The sequence below is a fragment of the Abramis brama genome (assembly GCF_963993115.1).
Source record: "Abramis brama genome assembly, chromosome: 7".
NCBI classification, from domain to species: domain Eukaryota; kingdom Metazoa; phylum Chordata; class Actinopteri; order Cypriniformes; family Leuciscidae; genus Abramis; species Abramis brama.
The window spans coordinates 24,423,531-24,431,358 of NC_139969.1; the positions used below are offsets into that span (position 1 = coordinate 24,423,531).

At 36.9% G+C, this 7,828-nt stretch overlaps 1 long non-coding RNA gene across 2 annotated transcripts; it reads left to right on the plus strand.

The window, feature by feature from the left end:
- The first annotated feature begins 3,908 nt into the window (after positions 1 to 3,908).
- On the plus strand, positions 3,909 to 6,329 carry LOC311087603. Of its 2 annotated transcripts, XR_014607316.1 has the most exons (9): positions 3,909 to 4,054; positions 4,291 to 4,339; positions 4,443 to 4,511; positions 4,616 to 4,697; positions 4,792 to 4,825; positions 4,909 to 4,995; positions 5,138 to 5,302; positions 5,464 to 5,521; positions 5,615 to 6,329. It is a non-coding gene; the product is annotated as an uncharacterized lncRNA (long non-coding RNA). The 2 variants fall into 2 exon arrangements; XR_014607317.1 differs by lacking the exons at positions 5,464 to 5,521; positions 5,615 to 6,329 and having other exon boundaries at positions 3,915 to 4,118.
- The last annotated feature ends 1,499 nt before the right edge of the window (positions 6,330 to 7,828 follow it).

A 7,828-nucleotide genomic window follows, 5' to 3' on the forward strand; every position in this document is an offset into this window, starting at 1 on the left:
GTCATTACTAGTAGGTTACCATGATCTTTACCAAATAAATTATACAGTACATTGTGCATACTCTCATTAATTATGAACCTGTATTTAGTAGTTCTTAGTAGTCCTCTGGGAGTTATGAAAATAATAGAAGTTACTGAATAGTTAATAGTGAACTAGCCCATTCAACTGAGTGCTATTACTAACTAATTCATTAATCAGAGCTTCTTGTTAGTTAATAGTAGTTACTAGAATGTAAACATTGTGTTACTCATTTGTTCCTGTGTAGTTATTAAATAATGACGGAACCATATTCTCTAAAGTGTTACCAAAAAGTGTCTTTAACTACGTACTAACATTTAAATTAATTATTTGTTACAATACACTTTTTGTGTACATACACGTTTTCACATTGTACTTATATTTACCTACATCTAATTACGGCTGCAATTAATTTCTGTAATTGCATTGGTGATCGATCGACCAATCAATCAAATCTGTTAGAAAAGGTTTTTTTTTTTTTTTTTTTTTTTTTTTGTTGATGCACGTTTCCATTCTCCTGCTCTTGTGTGTGTGTGTGTGTGTGTGTGTGTGTGAGGGGGCTCACATCTTTCCCTGGTGGGCGAGTGGAGGATTCCTGTCAAAGCATGACCCCCTATCACTCGAACTCTGAGTCTCAGACAAGCAGCTCTCCTTACAAAGTCTCTGTGAACCGCACCACATTCACACCAGGACAAACCGTCACTGGTGAGGGGCAGTTTCTAACTGCTGCTTCTTCTTTATAGGTTTTTAGATATTAGGTTTATTGGTAACCAATTGTTAATAAATTCGATTTTTAAAAGACTGACAAGCACAGTTTTCTATCCTATGCTGATGTATTTCCTATTGAAATAGCAAGTTTGGGCAGGACATATCCAAGGGCTTGTCCCTTTCAAAACACAAACAAAACAAAACTTAAGTTTCATCACAGATTCAAACTGCTGGTACTGAGGGAGGGACTTTCCCATTCTAGAGACCATCTGATTGGACAAAAATCTGTGCAGTGCAGGATGAGTCATTAATATTTAAGACTACATATCAGAAATTGCTAGTAAATTTCACAGTTAATTACTACGGAAGAGGATTAGGGCCAGGCAATAATAAAAAATAAAAAAAACATCTCGAGATTAAAGTCATTATAATGCGAGATTAAACTCGTTAAATTTCGAGGAAAAAAAGTCGAAATACAATCTTGATAATAAACTCATTAAATATTGAGAATAAAGTCGTTGTGTTTCGAGAAAAAACTCGTTAAATTTCGAGAAAAAGTCGAAATACAATCTTGAGAATAAACTCATTACATTTCGAGAATAAAGTCGTGTTTCGAGAAAAAAACTCGTTAAATTTCGAGAAAAAAACTCGAAATACAATCTTGAGAATAAACTCATTAAATTTCGAGAATAAAGTCGTTGTGTTTCGAGAAAAAACTCGTTAAATTTCGAGAAAAAAGTCGAAGTAATTGTGAGAATAAACTCCCTACTGATAGAGGACATGGCAGAGTTAGATCACTTAGTCAATCTATATTTTTGACTTTCTTTCAGTAACAAAGAATAGAACATGGTCTAGGTCGGCTAGGTGTTTTTAGAAGAAAGAATCAGTCCAATTTGCGCGATGTACTCGCTTTTGTCCAACATGAAATTCATCGAGGTTTCGTGGTTTCCCAGGATACCATAAGACGCATTATTAAACTTGTTGATCCTCAAGGTGTGGAATTTTGATGAAAGGAGACGCTTGAGAAGACGTCACTTGCGCTGGCCCAAATGCACTCTGGCATATGGACAGCTATGATAAATTAAAACCGTACAGCATTGCCATTAATGGCTGTATAGATGGTTACAGTCGTTACATTCTGTGGATGGAGGCGTACACAACCAACAACGATTAATAATGCGTCTTATGGTATCCTGGGAAACCACTAAACCTCGATGAGGTTGATATCAGTAGACTATGCAATGAACACTGATCGAATGCGTTATTCTTTACATTTCATTTCGACTTTTTTTCTCGAAACACAATGACTTTATTCTCGAAATTTAATGAGTTTATTCTCAAGATTGTATTTCTAGTTTTTTTCTCGAAATTTAACGAGTTTTTTCTCGCAACACAACGACTTCTCGATATTTAATGAGTTTATTCTCGAGATTGTATTTCAACTTTTTTTCTCGAAATTTAACGAGTTTTTACTCGAAACACAACGACTTATTCTCGATATTTAATGAGTTTATTCTCAAGATTGTATTTCGACTTTTTTTCTCGAAATTTAACGAGTTTAATCTCGCATTATAATGACTTTAATCTCGAGATGGTTTTATTTTTTTATTATTGCCTGGCCCTAATCCTCTTCCCTAAATTACAGACATAAGTGACATTAATTAAATGTGACATTTTGAAGAAGAATGAGAGAAAAAAATAATTTTCTTGTGAAATATACCCCAATAATCTTTTATTTACATCTTTTTTTCAGTGTATACATTTTAAGTGCCCATATCAACTAAAACTGAATTTGTCAACATTTGCACGATCACGTAGACGCTAGAGAAACAAGCGCGCAGCCATCTTTAGAAATTTGTGTTTGTACTTGCGTTTTTGCAGTAGCTCTGTATATTTCTATGGCTTCGCTATCAAAGAGTAATTAGCTGGTGATGTGGATTTACTTATTGTAGAGTTAGCAAAAGTTATCATGAGCATTGTAATGTTTGAAGGGGATGTCATTATGTAAGAAGATTTTAAAACAAGCAGTTCATTCATAAATCCGTAAGATTACCTTCATGCTGTGGAAATACAAACAGGAAGACAGAGCGCAGCGCTGAAAACAGGCAATGTTACATAAGGTCAATCCCAGATAGCAAAAAATATCTGCACGGCTTCTTTTTGCCGCCGGCCCCAAGCTGTCGGCTATAGGTGCGCCCCGCTGGCGGAGATGAAACGTTTGCCGCCGAATACGTCACTCCCATTTCTTGCGAGATGCCACCGGCGAACAGCCGCCGGGCCGCCGACTTCATTCTCTCTGACGGCTGCCGCCGTCTAAATGAACCGCGGCTGGCTGGCGGCAAGTCGCTTTGAAATCGACCAGCCATGAGTGAAACTGACAGCATTTTAACTACTTTTCACATTTAAAGCGATTATAATTATTATGTGAATTATATCAATTTTTGTTGTTGTTGTTGCTTCAAAGCCATTAGGGGTTAACAGATTTGACTCTGATTCCATGATAAGGTTTAGGAAATTACATTTAAATTACTTTGAAACTCTGAAGCGATAGCAGATATGTAAAATATATAGAATTATTTTATTCACTTAAGGTGACAATTCTTTACATTTCTTATGCACAATTTGAGATGCACCAATAGACCAAAAAGAATTCCTTTTGTAAAACTTACTTGGCAATAAATATCTTTCTGATTCTGATTAGTTTTTAAAATAAATATTTAATTCATGGTATGAACAATTTAGCAGAATAAATGGATGAAGTTAGATTTTTCACCAATGCTTGAAATCAGTGAACAGTGAACGATATCTGCAACTTGGCCAAAATCTTGGGTTTGCTTTATATTTTTTTTATTAATTTGCAACCATGGTAATGTCTATGAGAAACATGAAAATCCCTGTTTTGACCTGAAGGATAAAGTGAAATATTTAGAAATATTTTGTCTCTCTGTCACTCCAGGAAATTGTGGTTATGTCTTTCATTGTTTTACAAGCTCAATTTTTAATTTATTTTACCTTTTACATGTATAAGGGATTACTTTGCAGTTTGCAATTGCGAGTTTTGCGACCTGTACAAATGTTTAAGAAAGTGTTAAAGCACAAACAGAGAAGTACCTCCACCGGTCGAAAGGGGCAGCACCTAAAAAACTGAAGCAGATTTACTCGTCTCGTCACACGGTTTCAGTACCTTCGTAGTGTTGTGACGTATTTCCAAGTGAAGAGAATTACAGTGATCGCTACCACATGCTGTTTCACCTTTTTTACACACCTTTTTTACACACTGAGTTCAAGCATGTTCTAACGTTTCATGTTGAAATGTATCTAGCTACAGGTAGTACGCCCTCACGCCATTGCTCATGACCGGAAGAGAAGTCATTTCGAGGGGGGAGGGAAGGGTAACGTATTTGATTAAAGATTATAAGGGTACATGAATAAATAAAAAAAGTGCACAGATGAATCATTTACATAAACACTACAATATTACATATAAAAATACAAATAGTAAAATTTGATTTCATGCTGACTTTAAGATGATGAATCCTTTAATCATAATCTGTTTTTCACTAGGACACTTGATGGGATTCGCTGCAGCAGTTTCTGGATGAAAGGTGTTGAGGTGTGTTGTACATTCCATTCTCTTGCACAGTTCAATTATTGTTTCATTACTGAATATGCAATACTCTGCATTGAAATGAAAGCTGTTATGTTTGCTCCCCCAGCTCAAGTACTAAGCTTTACACCCCCGGCAGCAAATTTACCCTTGCAGCATATGGGTGAAAACTATGGAGGTATGTAATACGTTGCGCTTAACTAAGTGTTAAATTTAAGTCCAATTCATTAAATGTATGCAATAACTTCAAACATATTTTTACATGTCAATGATTATCAATAGGAGGGAGAAAGTCATTGATCTATTGTTGGCCCTTGTACTCCAATGACATCTCATGTCAAGCATGAAGTTTTCAGCTGTGAAGGTATATTCTAGCCCTATGTCTTAATGTCCAGTGTTTTAACAGTATTGAAAATAGTGCCTTTAGTTGTTTGTTTTATTTTATTTTTTAAATGTAGAACCAAGCCCTGAGGGAAAGCAATGCACGAGCAGGTGAGAACTTGCCCTGTTTCTTAAATTGTACTTTTTTGTGTGTGATGTAAGTCCAAAATTACCATATGCCTTTCATTTTGTAGCTTCGGATGACAGCGGCTTACTTCAAGAGTAGGTGAAGCAAGTTCAACAAACAATGTTGAAGACGTTTGCTTGCACTGGGCAATCAGGTTCAACTTGCAAACAGCACCTGTGGTTGTTGGTTTAATTCCCACTGGGGCTACCTGTACATGTAGTAGACCTAGATATAAATGTCATAGTTTAGTAGTTGAGGGACCAGGACTGACTATTTTATTCTGGGAAACCCTGTAGGTGCAGATCAGACCCTTATGCTGTGACGTCTTGCAGAGTTTGGCGATGTTGTGTCTGTTGGAGTTACTCCTGTCAGGGGATCTGTTACTCCCCCTACACACCCAGGAAGATTTGCCGGTTCTTGACAACAGTTTGAAGCAGGATAAAAAGCTCCAGGAACAACTTGTAAGTTTGCTGATTATAACGCCGTAGAGTAATCTAAAAAGTAAAATTTAAGATTGTATACTGCATATATTACAGTCTGAATCCTTAGCCTTTCACATTTTTAATTTATTTATGAGAAGCTTCAGAGAAATGTAATTTGTAACACTTTTTTGGATTTTCAGCTTGGTGTAGGGGATAAAGCATGTTTTAGAGACATGTTCCTTTAGACCATTGTTCAAAGTAAGTTGAATATTTTTTTAATTATATTTTAAGTAGATGTGTATGGCCTCATGCAATTCAAATGAAATGACAGATCTGTATTTTCTAAATTAGCCATCCGGATGAACTCAGCAACCCAGGATGCCACTGATGCGGTCTAGGTTAATGTTTCACGTTACCTGAAAGGAGCATCTGACCGTGAAGGCAGAAAAAGGCACCGCACAGCTGAGAGGGACCCACAGCCGACCACTTGGGCTGACTACTGAAACCCCAGAATCACTGACAACTGGAATCCTTTCTTTATCTTGCAGTCAGTAACATCAAGACCCCTAAAGAAGTCAGAAGTGTCACACTATACTCACTCACTGTGGAAATTACTTTCTTTTTTTTCTTTTTTCAAATAATGCTTGTAAGTCCTTGTGCCACAGGTCAGCATTGCAGTTATAATGGTCTATTCTACTCCAGAGCTTTACTATAAATTACTACCACTTATCCTATTGTTAGAAATGGCTTGTAAATGTGATGTCATACTTTGATTTATTTGGTATCCTGCACATTATTTGGTATCAAGTATTCTCTTTAATTGTCATAATGTTTACTGGTAATTTGTTTCACCCTAGAGCTGTCCTCTTTATATGAACAATTATTGTAAGAGTTGTAATTTGCTTCTAAGGCTGATTTTATTTTTTATTTTTAACCAAAATTTAATTAGAAACCTGCATGTTAGTATATTGATTTATATATTTTTCTGTTATGTTTCAGTGATCTGACACATCTTGTTTAAAATACAGTTACTGTACTTTGAAGTGGAATAAAAATGGCAAATGGATATTTGTCTGGTTTGAGCAATCATTATTCTTGATAAACTGCATGCTATATATATATATAGCCAGAATAAGCGGCGGCTGATCGCTCGAAAATAGCGCTTGCCTCCGGCGGGCCGCGGAAGGGCCGCCTGCAATATAAAGGCGGCGGAACGGTGGTTGGCCCGCGGGCCGGCCGCGGAACGAAGGCGGTAGGAAGGCGGCTGCCGCTTTTAAAAAGCGGCTGCCGCCGGCAGTGCGCCGTCCAACGTGTTTGCGATGTCGCCATTCTGCCGCTTATACTGCCGCCGGAGCACCGACGGTGGTCCGCCGACTCATTGCTATCTGGGATAGAGTTCATGGGGTCTTCTTCAAGACTTTTATTTGTAATTCTACCTTAACGCCTTAAAATTACGCTGCGTTATTAAGAGTAATTTCATGGTTTCACATTATACCACATCACTACCATTGTAGTTTCCCCAATAATGAAAAGCTCATGATTACGTAAGCAGCAGGGGTCAACTCGAGTTACGCTGACAGGCCCGGAGAGGTCAACACACATCTCTGCGTTTAACTCTCAGTAACCCTGCAGGCGGCGGAGAATGCCTCCGAATTCCAAGGCTTCATGTTACAGGCTCGAGAGGTGGACGGAAAAACTGCAGTGGGACGCTTCACATCAATAAATACCGTCCAATTCCGTGCCATGAACTGCTTTAATATAGAGGTGCTTTATTGTTATTTTAAGATGGAGTTAATGTATTACATTGTTCATTCGTATTCATTGCAGACATTTAAATATTAGCTGCTTTAGTGCTAAAAGGAGGCATGAGTCATGGAAACACTCTGGTTTTGGCCCTCAGAATTCAGCTCTCAGCCAAGCATCTGCAGTCAAGAAATCCCAGTTTGAGGCTACATGGGAAGCACCGACAAACACCTCCCTGGTTGATATTCAGTTTTTGTATGTATTTAACACTTGTTTAAATAGCCAAATTACTTTGCAGTCTCTTAAATTATTAAAACTCCTTGATCATAATTCTCCATTATTTTAATGCCCTTACAGTGTGACGTTTGTCAGAGACTATAGTTTTCTGGACCGCTCTACAATTCGTTCAATTGACTTTACCAGTGAGTATTCAGAGACATGCGTCTCATTTTCAAATCATCAGGTGCTTGAATGTTTTTTTTTCTTTTCACACACACACAAAAAAAAAAATTCCTGCCACAAAAACACACATCTGAGTGCGATGCAACTCACTGTGATTCTCCTTGCACTAACTTTCACTTCAATCAACCTTTAAGTATAAATAAGTTCTATAGAAAAATACTCTGATGTGTTAGATTAAAGGTAATAAAACTTGATGATAAAAGATTAGTATTTATAGCATATAGCCATGCAATAATTGTGGAGAATGTGAATACTTTAAACATGTAATAAAATAAATTGCTGGCAACAAAAATGTCTTCGCTTTTTGAATTAAAAACAAAAAGTTATAAAGTTTTTAAAAAAATAACATTTTCCAGATAC